Source organism: Nerophis ophidion, linkage group LG23 (assembly GCF_033978795.1).
Source record: "Nerophis ophidion isolate RoL-2023_Sa linkage group LG23, RoL_Noph_v1.0, whole genome shotgun sequence".
Classification (NCBI taxonomy): Eukaryota; Metazoa; Chordata; class Actinopteri; order Syngnathiformes; family Syngnathidae; genus Nerophis; species Nerophis ophidion.
Genome location: NC_084633.1, coordinates 21,725,250 through 21,745,116, shown reverse-complemented (window position 1 = coordinate 21,745,116; position 19,867 = coordinate 21,725,250). Strand labels below are relative to the sequence as shown.

The window sequence follows — 19,867 nt, the reverse complement described above, 5'->3', positions numbered from 1 at the left end:
CTCGTTTTTCCAGACCTCCACTGTCAAAGCCTGACTCTGATCCAAGGTTAGGACTCACTTAGAAGTAAACCTGCTCATTGATCTACGTCACATCTTGAAAGAGTGTGATGAAGAAACAAAGATTGCTGATGAGGAGTCAAAAAGAAGGACTTAAAGGCCTACTGAAATGAGATGTTCTTATTTAAACGGGGATAGCAGCTCCATTCTATGTGTCATACTTCATCATATTTTTGCTGAAAGGATTTAGTAGAGAACATTCACGATAAAGTTGGCAACTTTTTCTCGCTAATAAAAAAGCCTTGCCTGTAGCGGAAGTAGCAGACGATGTGCGCGTGACGTCACGGGTTGTGGAGCTCCTCACATCTGAACATTGTTTACAATCATGGCCACCAGCAGCGAGAGCAATTCGGACCGAGAAAGCGACGATTTCCCCATTAATTTGAGCGAGGATGAAAGATTCGTGGACGAGAAAAGTGAGTGAAAGACTAGAAAAAAAAATGGCGAGGGCAGTGGGAGCGATCCAGATGTTATTAGACACATTTACTAGGATAATTCTGGAAAATCCCTTATCTGCTTATTGTGTTAGTAGTGTTTTAGTACGATTATATGGTCATACCTGTACAACTTGAAAGTTTGAGGGGTGTGTCCAAGGGTGTGGTGACCGCCAGTGTCTCTGAGGGAAGCCACATTTCTTGACGAGGCGAAGGCAGCCGTTGGGGCCGGGCTGAGCTTTTTTTCCCCCCCTCTACGGTGGAGGAGGCAAGAGAGTCCGCATCTGCCTCTTTGACAGGTGCAGGAGGAACGACGCAAGCTATCAGCTCATGTCTACTGTAAGAGCCGGCTTATTACCACAATTTTCTCACCGAAACCTGCTGTTTGACATGTCGTAGGGAACTATGTTCGCTTGACCACTCTGTTCCATAGTAAAGCTTCACCTTCGGGAATTTGAAACAAGGAAACACCGGCTGTGTTTGTGTTGCGAAGGGCGGCCGCAATTCACCGATTCCCACCTACAGCTTTCTTCTTTGACGTCTCCATTATTAATGGAACAAATTGCAAAAGATTCAGCAACACAGATGTCCAGAATACTGTGGAATTATGCGATTGAAGCAGACGACTTATAGCTGGGATCGGGGCTGGAACAACATGTCCGCTACAATGCGTGACGTCACACACATGTGTCATCATACCGCAACGTTTCAGCAGGATACTTCCGCGCAAAATTTAAAATTGCAATTTAGTAAACTAAAGCGGCCGTATTGGCATGTGTTGCAATGTTAATATTTCATCATTGATATATAAACTATCAGACTGCGTGGCTTTCAGTAGGCCTTTAATGCTTGATGAGGTTAAGAAAAGAAGGATGGACTCAAATAAAAAAGAGTCAGTGTCAATGACAGAGAGGCCGATGTAAAAGATAAACAAACATCAGGAGGGCGCCTGAGACCAAAGTGTTGTTCCTCCATCTTTGCAAAGAGTCTAGTGGGGCTTTGAACCGGACCCCCCATTAGAGACCCCATGATGGCTTGAAGAGAGCAGGCAGAGACGAGCCGGAGCATTTTAGATGTTAATTTGTTTTTGTAGCGACTGTGCAAGCGTGCGTGTGGGCGTTATCCCCCCCATCCTTTGAATCTTTCCTCGTCACTGCCAATTTAACGCAGCGGGATAAATATGCCTGCTTTTAGCTCTGTTGATTTCTGCTGGGGTTCTTTTTCCGTGCCTTTCATCTCTCCATCTCACCTTTTCTTTTGTCTCGGGAAGATGACGACGACGCTGCAAGCGAAGCGTCAATTGATACGTGTGAAGGCTTTCTTACGTACTTATATTACTTGTATTTTTTTAGTTTTGGCGGATTGAATAAAACTGTAAAAGACTTGCAAGGTTGACTGGCGACCATGTCCTGTAATAAAATAGTTAAGCTATCAAAAATATCTTGTTTGTTACGAGTAACACTCTTCTGGCTGTCTGCTTTCATCACATATTTAGCCTTGAACATACCCGATTTTACTCAATCAATCAATGTTTACTTATATAGCCCTAAATCACAAATGTCTCAAAGGGCTGCACAAGGCACAACAACATCCTCGGTTCAGATCCCACATCGGGGCAAGGAAAAACTCAATCCAGTGGGATGACAATGAGAAACCTTGGAGAGGACCGCAGATGTGGGTGACTCCTGACCAGTGAAATGGATTTTGAGTGCACGCCTTCCGCCCGATTGTAGCTGAGATAGGCGCCAGCGCCCCCCGCGACCCCGAAAGGGAATAAGCGGTAGAAAATGGATGGATGGATGGTCTAACATAATAGTGTGAGAGTCCAGTCCATAGTGGATCTAACATAATAGTGTGAGAGTCCAGTCCATGGTGGATCTAACATAATAGTGTGAGAGTCCAGTCCATAGTGGATCTAACATAATAGTGTGAGAGTCCAGTCCATAGTGGATCTAACATAATAGTGTGAGAGTCCAGTCCATAGTGGACCTAACATAATAGTGTGAGAGTCCAGTCCATAGTGGATCTAACATAATAGTGTGAGAGTCCAGTCCATAGTGGATCTAACATAATAGTGTGAGAGTCCAGTCCATAGTGGATCTAACATAATAGTGTGAGAGTCCAGTCTATAGTAGATCTAACATAATAGTGTGAGAGTCCAGTCCATAGTGGATCTAACATAATAGTGAGAGTCCAGTCCATAGTGGATCTAACATAATAGTGTGAGAGTCCAGTCCATAGTGGATCTAACACAATAGTGTGGGAGTCCAGTCCATAGTGGATCTAACATAATAGTGTGAGAGTCCAGTCCATAGTGGATCTAACATAATAGTGAGAGTCCAGCCCATAGTGGATCTAACATAATAGTGGGAGTCCAGTCCATAGTGGATCTAACATAATAGTGAGAGTCCAGTCCATAGTGGATCCAACATAATAGTGTGAGAGTCCAGTCCAGTCTAATGTTAATTTGACATTGCCTCAAGGGCCAAATGAAATTACAGGGAGGGCCAAATTTGTCCCGCGGGCTAGAGTTTGAGACCCATGCTGTACGTCAACCAGCAAGTTTTTGGATGGGAAAATTGTGATATTAAGTCGGCTCTTACCGGAGACATCTGTGGATTAAATCTCCTCCTACTGCAGCTCAAAAAGGCAGCTCTAAACTTGGCTCCTCGGCTTCTCTCAGAGTCACTGCCGTTCACCGCAGCCATCCGACTTTCAGGTATGACTTTACAATCTCACTAAAACACTATTAAAACAATAAGCAGATAAGGGATCATACATAATTATCCTAGTAAATCTGTCCAATTCTATCGGAAACGCTTCCACTGCCTCTGCCCGGAGCCATCGGTTTTTCTTTTTTTTCGAGTCCTTCACTCTCACTTTCCTCATCCACAAATCTTTCATCTTCGCTCAAATTAATGGGGAAATCGTCACTTTCTCGGCCCGAATCGCTCTCGCTGCTGGTGGCCATGATTATAAACAATGTTCAGGTGTGAGGAGCTTCAAAACCCGTGACGTCACACGCACATCGTCTGCTACTGCCGGTACAGGCAAGCCTTTTTTATTAGCGACCAAAAGTTGCAAACTTTATCGTCGATGTTCTCTACTAAATCATTTCAGCAAAAATATGTCGAAATGATGAAGTATGACACATAGAAAGGAGCTGCTATCCCCGTTTAAATAAGAACATCTCATTTCAGTAGGCCTTTAATTGAGGTCGGATAATAAGTCAAATTAATTGTGCTATACCATCCATCCATCCATTTTCTAACGCTTATTCCCTTTTGGGGTCGCGGGGGGCGCTGGCGCCTATCTCAGCTACAATCGGGCGGAAGGCGGGGTAGACCCTGGACAAGTCGCCACCTCATCGCAGGGCCAACACAGATAGACAGACAACATTCACACACTAGGGCCAATTTTTTTGTGTTGCCAATCAACCTATCCCCAGGTGCATGTCTTTGGAGGTGGGAGGAAGCCGGAGTACCCGGAGGGAACCCACGCATTCACGGGGAGAACATGCAAACTCCACACAGAAAGATCCCGAGCCTGGATTTGAACCCAGGACTCCAGGACCTTCGTATTGTGAGGCAGACGCATTGTGCCATACCTCCCAGCCCTTCTTGAGGGTCACGTGTGCTTTAAGTTTCGCATGAAGAAAAGGAATGTATGTCAAGGTGCACTCGTAACTAGAGGAGGAGGTCAGCTGACACTTTAACAGCCCCTTTGACCTCCGACCCCGACCGGGGGTGTATCCGCCATCAGGTCGGCGGCACGGCTTCAGACTGTGAAAGTCCGTCTGGCACCAGCGGCACCTCCAGGTTGACTGGCAGCCTTTGTCCCTCAGCCTCCCCCAGCCCCCCCAGTGTGGGTGACACCACTGAAAGGGGGCGGGCTCTGGTTGTGTGTCTGTGACGTGGGGACACATGAAAGCGGTGGACGTGGGGTTGCCGCCTATATGTCAGCACACACACCAGATTTATGTATTTATGCGTTGCGTCGGCACAACTCAAAGACATGCGGCTGAGCAGGGGGGAGCAAACCAGGCTGGAGACAAAGATGGATGTGGTGCTGAGGGGGTGATGGCAGACATTGAAGTGACTGAGAGACGGTGCTGGTTCTTGGGACTATTTTTACATCACATACAGACTTCAACAGTTCTTGAAAGACGTGACTCACTTGAGAAGGACCTTAACTAAACCTACTTTGTGGACTGACGGACTCAAGTGGGTCCAAAATTGAGAGATGAGAGCCCCAGCTGCGGTTGTCAAGCATTGTGGTGGTTTCACAAAAACCTGCAGTACCAAACTTGACCACAGGGTGGCAGAAAAGTGCACTTTTTATCATTGGCACCAGACCTGGATTGAAGTAGACCAGGGGTCAGCAACCTTTTTGAAAGCAAGAGCTACTTCTTGGGTACTGATTCATGCAAAGGGCTACCAGTTTGATACACACTTCAATAAATTGCCAGAATTAGCCAATTTGCTCAACTTACCTTTAATATATATATATATATATATATATATATATATACATATATATATATATATATATATATATATATATATGTCTTGATTGGATTATCCAGAGAATAGTGCTCGATACCGTGGTAGAGCGCAATATGTAGGTGTGGGAAAAAAATCACAAGACTACTTCATCTCTACAGAACTGTTTCATGAGGGGTTCCCTCAATCATCAGGAGATTTTAATGGAAGCATTCACATACAATGGTTTATATAGGGCACAGAGTGGGTGGGTACAGGCAGGCGTAGGGTGTGGTGATTGGCTCATGTGTTACCAAGGAGGTGTTTCCGTCTGTGGCGGCATGTTGAAATGATTTCACTGCGCTTGTTGAGGGATGATAGATCTGGATGATATATAATAAACAGTTTCTCTTTTAAGCATAGGTTGCATCTTTTATTACCACTGTTGTAAGGTGTGCTGGATGCAAAATTCTTGCATACAACATTCTTGTTGTAAGGTGTGCTGGATGCAAAATTCTTGCATCCAGCACACCTTACAACAGTGGTAATAAAAGATGCAACCTATGCTTAAAAGAGAAACTGTTTATTATATATCATCCAGATCTATCATCCCTCAACAAGCGCAGTGAAATCATTTCAACATGCCGCCATAGACGGAAACACCTCCTAGGTAACACATGAGCCAATCACCACACCCTACGCCTGCCTGTACCCACCCACTCTGTGCCCTATATAAACCATTGTATGTGAATGCTTCCATTAAAATCTCCTGATGATTGAGGGAACCCCTCATGAAACAGATCTGTAGAGATGAAGTAGTCTTGTGATTTTTTTCCCACACCTACATATATATATATATATATATATATATATATATATATATATATATATATATATATATATAAATATATATATATATATATATATATATATATATATAAAAATGGGCATTTCTGTCCGTCATTCCGTCGTACATTTTTTTTTCCTTTTAGGGAAGGCTTTCTGTAGAAAATGAATTATGAAAAAAAAAAAAACACTCTTTTGAACGGTTTGAAAGAGGAGAACACATGAAAAAAATGAGGTGGCGACTTGTCCAGGGTGTACGCCGCCTTCCGCCTGATTGTAGCTGGGATAGGCACCAGCGCCATCTGCAACCCCAAAAGGGAATAAGCGGTAGAAATGGATGCATGAAATTTTGAAAGATATTCCATCTTTAATTTCGACTCTTTATTATTCAAAATTCGACCGAAAAAAATGAAGAGAAAAACTAGCTACTTCGCATCTTTTTGAAAAAAAATAAAAATAAATAAATTATGGAACATCATTAGTAATTTTTCCTGATGAAGATTAATTTTAGAATTTTGATGACATGTTTTAAATAGGTTAAAATCCAATCTGCACTTTGTTAGAATATATAACAAATTGGACCAAGCTATATTTCTAACAAAGACCAATCATTATTTCTTCTAGATTTTCCAGATCAAAATTTTATAAGAAATCCAAAAGACTTTGAAATAAGATTTAAATTTGATTCTACAGATTTTCTAGATTTGACAGCATAATTTTTTTAAATTTTAATCATAAGTTTGAAGAAATATTTCACAAATATTCTTCGTCGAAAAAACAGAAGCTAAAATGAAGAATTAAATTAAATGTATTATTCTTTACAACAAAAAAATAAATTTACTTGAACATTGATTTAAATTGTCAGGAAAGAAGAGGAAGGAATTTAAAAGTTAAAAAGGTATATGTGTTTAAAAATCCGAAAATCATTTTTAGGGTTGTATTTTTTTCTCTAAAATTGTCTTTCTGAAAATTATAAGAAGCAAAGTAAAAAAAATAAATGAATTTATTTAAACAAGTGAAGACCAACTCTTTAAAATATTTTCTTGGATTTTCAAATTCTATTTGAGTTTTGTCTCTCTTAGAATTAAAAATGTCCAGCAAAGCGAGACCAGCTTGCTAGTAAATAAATACAATTTAAAAAATAGAGGCAGCTCACTGGTAAGTGCTGCTATTTGAGCTATTTTTAGAACAGGCCAGCGGGCGACTCATCTGGTCCTTACGGGCGACCTGGTGCCCGCGGGCACTGCGTTGGTGACCCCTGAAGTAACCTATTTACTTCAAAGTGTTGAGGGGTGTTGTTGGCTATGTATCTTATTCTACACAGCGAATATGTTGAATGTATTTAGGGAATTGTAAATAAGTGTTTATTTCCTTCTTCTATTGAAATTTTGCTGGTATCTGATAATCAGATAAACTTGTTCCCCCTTTATCAATCAATCAATGTTTACTTATTTAGCCCTGAATCACGAGTGTCTCAAAGGGCTGCACAAGCCACAACAACATCCTCGGTTCAGATCCCACATAAGGGCAAGGAAAAACTCAACCCAATGGGATGACAATGAGAAACTTGGAGGGGATCGCCGATGTGGGGATCTAACATAATAGTGAGTCCAGTCCATAGTGGATCTAACATAATAGTGAGTCCAGTCCATAGTGGATCTAACATAATAGTGAGTCCAGTCCATAGTGGATCTAACATAATAGTGAGTCCAGTCCATAGTGGATCTAACATAATAGTGAGAGTCCAGTCCATAGTGGATCTAACATAATAGTGAGTCCAGTCCATAGTGGATCTAACATAATAGTGAGAGTCCAGTCCATAGTGGATCTAACATAATAGTGAGTCCAGTCCATAGTGGATCTAACATAATAGTGAGAGTCCAGTCCATAGTGGATCTAACATAATAGTGAGTCCAGTCCATAGTGGATCTAACATAATAGTGAGAGTCCAGTCCATAGTGGATCTAACATAATAGTGAGTCCAGTCCATAGTGGATCTAACATAATAGTGAGTCCAGTCCATAGTGGATCTAACATAATAGTGAGTCCAGTCCATAGTGGATCTAACATAATAGTGAGTCCAGTCCATAGTGGATCTAACATAATAGTGAGAGTCCAGTGCATAGTGGATCTAACATAATAGTGAGTCCAGTCCATAGTGGATCTAACATAATAGTGAGAGTCCAGTCCATAGTGGATCTAACATAATAGTGAGTCCAGTCCATAGTGGATCTAACATAATAGTGAGTCCAGTCCATAGTGGATCTAACATAATAGTGAGTCCAGTCCATAGTGGATCTAACATAATAGTGTGAGAGTCCAGTCCATAGTGGATCTAACATAATAGTGAGAGTCCAGTCCATAGTGGATCTAACATAATAGTGTGAGAGTCCAGTCCATAGTGGATCTAACATAATAGTGAGAGTCCAGTCCATAGTGGATCTAACATAATAGTGAGAGTCCAGTCCATAGTGGATCTAACATAATAGTGAGAGTCCAGTCCATAGTGGATCTAACATAATAGTGAGAGTCCAGTCCATAGTGGATCTAACATAATAGTGTGAGAGTCCAGTCCATAGTGGATCTAACATAATAGTGTGAGAGTCCAGTCCATAGTGGATCTAACATAATAGTGAGAGTCCAGTCCATAGTGGATCTAACATAATACTGAGAGTCCAGTCCATAGTGGATCTAACATAATAGTGAGAGTCCAGTCCATAGTGGATCTAACATAATAGTGTGAGAGTCCAGTCCATAGTGGCTCTAACATAATAGTGTGAGTCCAGTCCATAGTGGATCTAACATAATAGTGTGAGAGTCCAGTCCATAGTGGATCTAACATAATAGTGAGAGTCCAGTCCATAGTGGATCTAACATAATAGTGTGAGAGTCCAGTCCATAGTGGATCTAACATAATAGTGAGAGTCCAGTCCATAGTGGATCTAACATAATAGTGTGTGAGTCCAGTCCATAGTGGATCTAATATAATAGTGAGAGTCCAGTCCATAGTGGATCCAACATAATAGTGTGAGTCCAGTCCATAGTGGATCTAATATAATAGTGAGAGTCCAGTCCATAGTGGATCTAACATAATAGTGTAAGAGTCCGGTCCATAGTGGATCTAACATAATAGTGTGAGAGTCCAGTCCATAGTGGATCTAACATAATAGTGTGAGAGTCCAGTCCATAGTGGATCTAACATAATAGTGAGAGTCCAGTCCATAGTGGATCTAACATAATAGTGAAAGAGTCCGGTCCATAGTGGATCCAACATAATAGTGTGAGAGTCCAGTCCATAGTGGATCTAACATAATAGTGTGAGAGTCCAGTCCATAGTGGATCTAACATAATAGTGAGAGTCCAGTCCATAGTGGCTCTAACATAATAGTGTGAGTCCAGTCCATAGTGGATCTAATATAATAGTGAGAGTCCAGTCCATAGTGGATCTAATATAATAGTGAAAGTCCAGTCCATAGTGGATCTAACATAATAGTGTGAGTCCAGTCCATAGTGGATCTAATATAATAGTGAGAGTCCAGTCCATAGTGGATCTAACATAATAGTGTGAGAGTCCAGTCCATAGTGGATCCAACATAATAGTGAGAGTCCAGTCCATAGTTGATCTAACATAATAGCGAGAGTCCAGTCCATAGTGGATCTAACATAATAGTGAGTCCAGTCCATAGTGGATCTAACATAATAGTGAGTCCAGTCCATAGTGGATCTAACATAATAGTGATTCCAGTCCATAGTGGATCTAACATAATAGTGAGAGTCCAGTCCATAGTGGATCTAACATAATAGTGAGAGTCCAGTCCATAGTGGATCTAACATAATAGTGTGAGAGTCCAGTCCATAGTGGATCTAACATAATAGTGAGAGTCCAGTCCATAGTGGATCTAACATAATAGTGAGAGTCCAGTCCATAGTGGATCTAACATAATAGTGTGAGAGTCCAGTCCATAGTGGATCTAACATAATAGTGAGAGTCCAGTCCATAGTGGATCTAACATAATAGTGTGAGAGTCCAGTCCATAGTGGCTCTAACATAATAGTGTGAGTCCAGTCCATAGTGGATCTAACATAATAGTGTGAGAGTCCAGTCCATAGTGGATCTAACATAATAGTGAGAGTCCAGTCCATAGTGGATCTAACATAATAGTGTGAGAGTCCAGTCCATAGTGGATCTAACATAATAGTGAGAGTCCAGTCCATAGTGGATCTAACATAATAGTGTGTGAGTACAGTCCATAGTGGATCTAATATAATAGTGAGAGTCCAGTCCATAGTGGATCCAACATAATAGTGTGAGTCCAGTCCATAGTGGATCTAATATAATAGTGAGAGTCCAGTCCATAGTGGATCTAACATAATAGTGTAAGAGTCCGGTCCATAGTGGATCTAACATAATAGTGTGAGAGTCCAGTCCATAGTGGATCCAACATAATAGTGTGAGAGTCCAGTTCATAGTGGATCTAACATACTAGTGAGAGTCCAGTCCATAGTGGATCTAACATAATAGTGTGAGAGTCCAGTCCATAGTTGATCTAACATAATAGTGTGAGAGTCCAGTCCATAGTGGATCTAACATAATAGTGAGAGAGTCCAGTCCATAGTGGATCTAACATAATAGTGAGAGTCCAGTCCATAGTGGATCCAACATAATAGTGAGAGTCCAGTCCATAGTGGATCTAACATAATAGTGAGAGTCCAGTCCATAGTGGATCCAACATTATAGTGTGAGAGTCCAGTCCATAGTGGAACTAAGGAAAAAGTAAACGAACAACTTAACTGCGTATTTAAACATAAACATAAGCGTCCACTTTGCCTTTGTTAATACTTCAACTTGATAAAGCCACACAAAGTTGAGATAAACACAAAGAACACAGTTTTTAGCTCAAACCAAACATTTCAAACAAAGTATTAACAAATTTAGAGCGATAACATCGAAGTTCATTTCCTACCAGTTTTATGTGACCAGGAACTGAGAAGTCTCTTTGGGTTTGTTCTTCTTCTAGTTGCTTGCTTTGTTGAAGCTTTTGTTTCTCTTAATAACAGTCTTTTCTTTCTTTCTTCTCCAAGACCACATCCTGGTCGGTCGGCAAAATGGCCGTCCTTGCCGCCTGACAGGAAGTTTGGTGGATTGTGATGTGGCTGTGTCACTCTGCCCCCTGCAGGTCTGGAGGGGGACAAGTGGATCCAATTTCAACTTTACAGTAAATAAATAAATAAATGGGTTGTACTTGTATAGCGCTTTTCTACCTTCAAGGTACTCAAAGCGCTTTGACACTACTTCCACATTCACACACACATTCACACACTGATGGAGGGAGCTGCCATGCAAGGCGCCAACCAGCACCCATCAGGAGCAAGGGTGAAGTGTCTTGCTCAGGACACAACGGACGTGACGAGGTTGGTACTAGGTGGGAATTGAACCAGGGACCCTCGGGTTGCGCACGACCACTCTCCCCACTGCGCCACGCCGTCCCTTTACAGATAAGAACGAAATTGCGTTGCATTCGCTGGTTGTAGTGTAGGATAGAAGAGCAATATGGTGCAGATATAAATAAATAGATTACTGTACAGATAAATATTATTATGATCCATGGTCTGGATCATGTTTTGCTATTTTCTGTTAGTTTTAGGGACTCCCTCAATTCCTGTTTTTGTGCACCCTTGAGTTTGTTTTTAGTTACCATGGTGACCTATTATTTCCACCTGTCTCTGATTGGTGTTTGGGACGCTCACCTGTTTCCCGAGCACTAATCAGAGGCAATTATTTAAGCCTGCCTTTGCCGGTCAGTCGGACCTTTCCGACATTATAACATATGTGAGGGTTCGTTGACCGATTCGTCTCGTATCAGACCCACGCGCTGCACCTAATCAAGTGGCCCATTTTTGGATTTGTTCGTGATTTGCGTTGCCATGGTAACACGAAATGTTCCTAATTTTGATTTCCGCCATCGGCTCAAGTGGCACCTTTCCGACGGTATAACATATGTGGGGGTACGTTCGTTTTATATTACACAAAATAAACGTACCTATTCAATTGGACTATTTTTGCCCAAAAAAATAAATAAATAAATTGCAAATGTTTTTGTTAAATCATGAATAGCGTCACCATGGCAACCTGGAAAAATCCCAATTTAAAATACATTTATAGATGGTAAAGTACTCCTTTCTGACAAAGTAACATATGTGGGGGTTTGCTGACCGATTCATCCCATATTAGACACAAACCCCGTACCTAATCAAGTGGCCCATTTTTGGATTTGTTCCTGAATAGCGTTGCCATGGTAACACGAAATGTTCCTCATTTAGATTTCCGCCATCGGCTCAAGTGGCACCTTTCCGACGGTATAACATATGTGGGGGTACGTGCGCCGGTTCGTTGTATATTACACAAAATAAACGTACCTATTCAATTGAACTATTTTTGCCCCAAAAAAAAAATTGCAAATGTTTTCGTTAAATCATGAATAGCTTCACCATGGTAACCTGGAACATTCCCAATTGAAGATACATTTATAGCTGGAAAGTACTCCTTTCTGACAAAGTAACAAATGTGGGTGTTTGTTGACCGATTCGTCCCGTATTAGACCCAAGCTCCGTACCTAATCAAGTGGCCCATTTTTGGATTTGTTCGTGAATAGCGTTGCCACGGTAACAAGAAATGTTCCCAATGTAGATGTCCTGCCATCGGCGCAAGTGGCATCATTCCGACGGTACAACATATGTGGGGGTTCATTGGCTGGTTCGTCTCTTAGCGGCGGCAAGAGAAACGTGCGGTAAAATAAGAATAATATTAATAAAATTTCAAGATATAACTGCATTGCAGCAGGCCCATAACTAGAAAAATCCTGCGGAAATTTTGATGGGCCTGCTATCTGTGCCTTGGACCTCTGGCCGGGGGACGCCGGAAGCCGGCGTACTTATTAGATGGTGCCAAAATGAGCCACAGAGATTGCCTGAAACAGTAGCATGTTGACACAAAAATTATAACACTTATCAGGTGTGCTAACGATAGCTTAATAACAATCGGCATTTTTTTTAATATACCAAGTTATACGACTCAAAGGTATATGGCTGCGCAAATGGAAAAATAAGTACAATTAGAAAAAAACATTAGCATGCTTAAGTTAGCTTGCTAGCATGCTATCGTTTGCATGCTAACAAGCAACAAGTGTCACATACCAATTTTAATGACCCTGGGTGAAACGGTTGCAAAACTAGCGAAAAAAAGTTAGCACGCTAGTGTTAGCATGCTAGCAACCTAACGTGAGCATGAGAATAGCTACCTTGTGTCACATACCAAGTTTTATGACTCAGGTGTATGGCTGGGGAATTTGAGAAAAATTAGTACATTTAGCAAAGAAAGTTAGCACTTTAATGTTAGCAAGCTTATGTTTGCATGCTGACAGTTTACAAGTGTCACGTGCCAAGTTATACGACTCTGGGGCAAACGGGTGAAAAACTAACTCAAAAAGTCAGCGTGCTAATTTTAGCATGCTCACAAGCTAATGTAGCATGCTATCAGTGTCACATACCAAGTTATATGACTGTAAGGTGTATGGCTGCAGAAATAGACAAAAAAATCGTAAAATTAGCCCCCCAAAAAAGTTAGCACTTTGATGTTAGCATGCAGTTAACATGTGTCACATACCAAATCATATGACTGTAAGGTGTATGGCTGCAGAAGTAGACAAAAAAATCGTAAAATTAGCCCCCCATAAAAGTTAGCACTTTGATGTTAGCATGCTGTTAGCGCGCTAGCAATTTAACATGTGTCACATACCAAGTTATATAACTGTAAGGTGAATGGCTGCAGAATTAGACAAAAAAATTGTAAAATTAGCCCCCCAAAAAAGTTAGCACTTTGATGTTAGCGTGCTAGCATGCTGTTAGCCCGCTAGCAGTTAACATGTGTCACATACCAAGTTATATGACTGTAAGGTGTATGGCTGCAGAATTAGACAAAAAAATCGTAAGATTAGCCCCCCAAAAAAGTTAGCACTTTGATGTTAGCGTGCTAGCATGCTGTTAGCACGTTAAGAGTTAACATGTAAATAATAGATCAATAAATGGTTTGTACTTGTATAGCGCTTTTCTACCTTCAAGGTACTCAAAGCGCTTGTGTGACATTACAAGTTATATAACTCTAAGGTGTATGGCACCAAACTGACAATAATAAACATATGTTTCATGTAACCTATGATTTTTTTTTGAATAAAGTCAATAATGTAATTTTTTTGGTGGTCCCCTTTATTTAGAAAAGCCAAAATATTGGTATTGAGACGACCCAAGTTTATACATAATTAATGCGATCTTTATTTTTCTTTAATTGCATGCAATGACGTGCTAACAATGAAATGCTTTGTTTTGTTTTTGTTTTTGTAATTATTGTGTTTTACTGTCCTGTTCACGTTAGTTTTACAGAGAGAAACATGAATGTGTAATAGTGTGATGATCAGAGGTGGGTAGTAACGCGCTACATTTACTCCGTTACATCTACTTGAGTAACTTTTGGGATCAATTGTACTTTAAGAGTAGTTTTTATGCAACATACTTTTACTTTTACTTGAGTATATTTATAGAGAAGAAACACTACTTTTACTCCGTTCCATTTATCTACATTCAGCTCGTTACTCGCTACTTTTTTTTTTATCGATCTGTTAATGCACGCTTTGTTTGTTTTGATTTTGTCAGACACGCATTCAAAGTAGGAACTACACATGCCCGCGTTTCACCAATCAAATGCAGTCACTGGTGACGTTGGACCAATCAAACAGAGCCAGGCGGTCACGTGACCGTCACATGTAGAACCCGGCATGTTGAAAAACTTATTGGGGTGTTACCATTTAGTGGTCAATTGTGCGGAATATGTACTGTACTGTGCAATCTACTAATAAAAGTATCAATCAATCAATCAAAAGTGTAAAGGAAAAAAGACACTTTTTATTTCAACCGTACTTCCCGTCAAAAGCCTAAAGACTGATCGCACAGTTCCTGTCTTCACAATAAAAGTGCCGCTCCATCGCGCCTGCGCTAACAAAATAAGAGTCTCCGAAAGCCAGCGCAAACAAGCTGGCAAGCTACGGAGTTTGCCGCAAATTTATTTCTTGTAAAGTGTATAAAAACCAATATGGAAGCTGGACAAATAAGATGCCAAAAACCAACGACTTTCATGAAGTATTAGACAGGAAGGAGGAACTTTTTTTCTCCTCCATTTGAAAACCGGGACGTTATCAGCACTATACTGTCTGATTCCAATCAATGCAAGTCATCAGAATCAGGTAATACACCAACTTATATTCTTGTCTTCATGAAAGATAGGAATCTATATGTTAAACATGCATGTATATTCATTAAAACACCTTCAACATGTCAACAAAAACGGCTAAATAAATAAATATAAATTATATACTGTATATATAAAGGTATATATATATATATATATATATATATATATATATATATATATATATATATATATATATATATATATATAAAATATATGATATGTATGTATATGTATATATGAGGTAGATCACCTCGACTTGGTCATTTATTAAGTAATTGATTAACGTTGAAAAACTTATTGGGGTGTTACCATTTAGTGGTCAATTGTAGGGAATATGTACTGTACTGTGCAATCTACTAATACAAGTTTCAATCAATCAATCAATCAATCAATCAATGCCTACTGAGCCTATGGTGCTGTTAAGTTATTGTGGCTCAATGTGCCATTTTTTATTTTAATGTACTATTATTTAATATATATTATTGTTTTAGTTGCTTAAGAGATATTCCTGGCTCTGAATTTGCTGATTGCTATTTTTATGTTTTTGTGCATTATTTGTTGCCGTAATCATTAAAGGAACAGGTTACTCATCAGTTACTCAGTACTTGAGTAGTTTTTTCACAAAATACTTTTTACTTTTACTCAAGTAAATATTTGGGTGACTACTCCTTACTTTTACTTGAGTAATACATCTCTAAAGTAACTGTACTCTTACTTGAGTACAATTTCTGGCTACTCTACCCACCTCTGGTGATGTTGCAACGAGACAGGTTGTTCTGCCCTCACTGAATGTGTTGAGGTTATACAGCTTGGCAGACAGCTAACAACCAATCCAGGACGTTCTAATAAAGTTCCAAAGCAGATGAATCCATTTAGGCTCTTTATTGTCGTTGATCTTGCTTTGTCTGTTTTTGCAACTTGACGCCAAAAAAACGGAAATGCTGATTATCGGTCCTGCTAGACACCGACCTCTATTTAATAATACAACTTTAACATTTGACAACCAAATAATAAAACAAGATGACTCGGTAAAGAATCTGGGTATTATCTTCGACCCAACTCTCTCCTTTGAGGCACACATTAAAAGCGTTATTAAAACGGCCTTCTTTCATCTCCGTAATATCAATAAAATTCGCTCCATTTTGTCCACTAAAGACGCTGAGATCATTATCCATGCGTTTGTTACGTCTCGTCTCGATTACTGTAACGTATAATTTTCGGGTCTCCCCATGTCTAGCATTAAAAGATTACAGTTGGTACAAAATGCGGCTGCTAGACTTTTGACAAGAACAAGAAAGTTTGATCACATTACGCCAGGTACTGTATATACCTTTATATACATATATACATACATATATACCTATACTGTATATACCTTTATATACATATATACATACATATATACCTATACTGTATATACCTTTATATACATATATACATACATATATACCTATACTGTATATACCTTTATATACATATATACATACATATATACCTATACTGTATATACCTTTATATACATATATACCTATACTGTATATACTTTTATATACATATATATATATATACCTATACTGTATATACCTTTATATACATATATATATATATACCTATACTGTATATACCTTTATATACATATATACATACATACAGTATATACCTATACTGTATATACCTTTATATACATATATACATACATATATACCTATACTGTATATACCTTTATATACATATATACATACATATATACCTATACTGGCTCACCTGCACTGGCTTCCTGTGCACTTAAGATGTGACTTTAAAGTTTTACTACTTACGTATAAAATACTACACGGTCTAGCTCCATCCTATCTTGCCGATTGTATTGTACCATATGTCCCGGCAAGAAATCTGCCTTCAAAAGACTCCGGCTTATTAGTGATTCCTAGAGCCCAAAAAAAGTCTGCGGGCTATAGAGCGTTTTCCATTCGGGCTCCAGTACTCTGGAATGCCCTCCCGGTAACAGTTCGAGATGCTACCTCAGTAGAAACATTTAAGTCTCACCTTAAAACTCATCTGTATACTCTAGACCAGAGGTCGGGAACCTTTTTGGCTGAGAGAGCCATGAAAACCAAATATTTCAAAATGTATTTCCGTGAGAGCCATATCATATTTTTTAACACTGAATACAACTAAATGCGTGCATTTTTAAGTAATACCAACATTTTTTGAGTATAATAAGTCTCTTATTCTTTTTCATAACATTGTTATTCTGAAGCTAACCAATAATAAATCAAATGTCATGTCTGTTGATCATGTTTTTGTTCGGCCATGTGATGTTTGTCTTTTGGACTCTTTAAGTTCCTGTTTTTTTCCACTCCCTTGTCTGGTTTCCTTGGTTACTCATTTTGTCCACCTGTCTCTGGTGGACAAAATGCCCGCTCACCTGCTTCCGAGCACTAATCAGAGGCAGTATTTAAGCTTGTCTTTGCCAGTCAGTCGCCCTGGCATCAATGTGATCTTTTCTTGCTCTGTGCTGACTTGTTTCATGCCTTGCCATAGTTTCGTGCTTCATGCCATGCCAAGTAAGTTTTGTTTGATTTATGTTCACAGTCTGTTTATGCGTTAGCTTTCTTCTTAGCCCAAGTTGTGCCTCCGCTGTGAGCGATTTTTGTTTGTATCTTTTTTTAGTTAAAATTAAATCATGTTTTTACCTAAATGCCATGTCCCGAGTAGTCCGTCTGCCTTCCTGGGAGAACGACCCCGCAGTAAGCTGCAACCCCCCCCCCCCCATCGTGACATAAAATACTTCTTACCATTAATGCGACTTCTTGAAAAGGTGCAGTAGAAAACGGATGGATGGAATTAAATGCATGAGAATGTTTTGTATTTTGCACGTTATTTTTAGCACTGTGATTACCAGCGAAATTATTCATAATTATCGTGTTAAGCAATGTCAGCTAAGATTTATCCGAGAGCCAGATGCAGTCATCAAAAGAGCCACATCTGGCTCTAGAGCCATAGGTTCCCTACCCCTGCTCTAGACTTTAAATAGACCTCCTTTTTAGAGCAGTTGATCTGCCGCTTCTTTTCTTTTTTCTCCTATGTCCCCCCCCCTTCCTTATGGAGGGTGTCCAGTCCGATGACCATGGAAGTACTGGCTGTCCATAGTCGAGACCCAGGATGGACCGCTCGTCGGGACCCAGGATGGACCGCTCGCCTGTGTATTGGTTGGGGACATCTCTACACTGCTGATCCGCCTCCGCTTGAGATGGTTTCCTGTGGACGGGACTCTGGCTGCTGTCTTGGATCCGCTTGAACTGAACTCTCGCGGCTGTGTTGGAGCCACTATGGATTGAACTTTCACAGTATCATGTTAGACCCGCTCGACATCCATTGCTTTCGGTCCCCTAGAGGGGGGGGGGGGGTTTGCCCACATCTGAGGTCCTCTCCAAGGTTTCTCATAGTCAGCATTGTCACTGGCGTCCCACTGGATGTGAATTCTCCCTGCCCACTGGGTGTGAGTTTTCCTTGCCCTTTTGTGGGTTCTTCCGAGGATGTCGTAGTCGTAATGATTTGTGCAGTCCTTTGAGACATTTGTGATTTAGGGCTATATAAATAAACATTGATTGATTGTTTGATTTATGTTTATTTATTATTATTATTATTCTTGTAAAAGTGAAATAGACACAATGACAATGTATAAGCTATATGATTCAATTAACATACCTGAAATGTAATACACAATATGTAAACATTAGCTTTACACAAATATACAGCATTATTACCAAACAAATACTGCTGAGTGTTGAAAGTATTTCGATGGTGGAAATATGCGACCGGCAGCCATTTTAAACCCTCAAACATTCATTAAAATAGAGCACAAAAATCGTTTTTCAATACACATCTTACTATTAAATGTAGCCACTTTCCACCTTAGTGTCGAGTTACATAAACAAGTTAAACAGTTTACTTACAGACTTATCTTTTCCAAGGATTGTAAGAGTTCACACAACTCTTCTACTTCTCATTGTTTGTCACCTGAACTAACAACGTAAACCGGAAGTGTCCGAACTAAACCGGAAGTGCCAAACTAATGACGCGCAGTATTTCCCATCGCCACAAGGTGTCAGTAATAGTCCACTATCAAACGGGCAACACAGGGTGTTATGTTTTATTTTGAAGTATTAGTTTTATTTTGAAGAACCGGATGTCAAGTGCGGGAAGTGACTTTGCTGTTTTTTCGGATTTTTACTTCCTCTTCTTTCGGACTTTTGATGAGGATGTAATAGTTCTTGACTGTTCCGCGTTTCTTAGTGTAAATATTCTTTCTAAACGTTAATAATACTTTAAAAGTTAAAACATCAAAGTTGTAGGTATAAGTAATGTGTTGTTTTAAGTATTTTTTATGCACAATTTTGTTAAGTAAGGATTAGAGCGTCGACTGTTTGAAATGTTTGGTCGTAATTAGGCATGGTATTTACGCAGGTATCACTCCGCCAGAAAGTAGAGACCTGTGTATGTTTCGTGTTTCCAACACAGGTATGTGGATTTGTGCATTATTATTGTTTTTGTTTTTTTGTGGTAAAACGTTTTTGTTAAACGGGAACATTATCACAATTTCAAAAGGGTTAAAAACAATAAAAATCAGTTCCCAGTGGCTTGTTGTATTTTTTGAAGTTTTTTTCAAAATTTTACCGGTCCCGGAATATCCCTAAATAAAGCTTTAAAGTGCCTTATTTTCGCTCTCTCGAAGACACTGGCCATTT

The 19,867-nt window shown here is 39.8% G+C and overlaps 1 long non-coding RNA gene across 1 annotated transcript in view; it reads right to left on the bottom strand.

The window, feature by feature from the left end:
- The window catches only part of LOC133541494 (uncharacterized), a 69,467-nt gene extending 50,259 nt beyond the window's left edge, over positions 1–19,208 (bottom strand). The window contains exons 1-2 of the long non-coding RNA XR_009803899.1: positions 19,076–19,208; positions 10,783–10,997 (exon numbers count right to left, since the gene is read on the bottom strand). This is a non-coding gene — a long non-coding RNA (uncharacterized LOC133541494). The remainder of the gene's footprint in view (positions 1–10,782; positions 10,998–19,075) is intronic.
- Between the last annotated feature and the right edge of the window lie 659 nt (positions 19,209–19,867).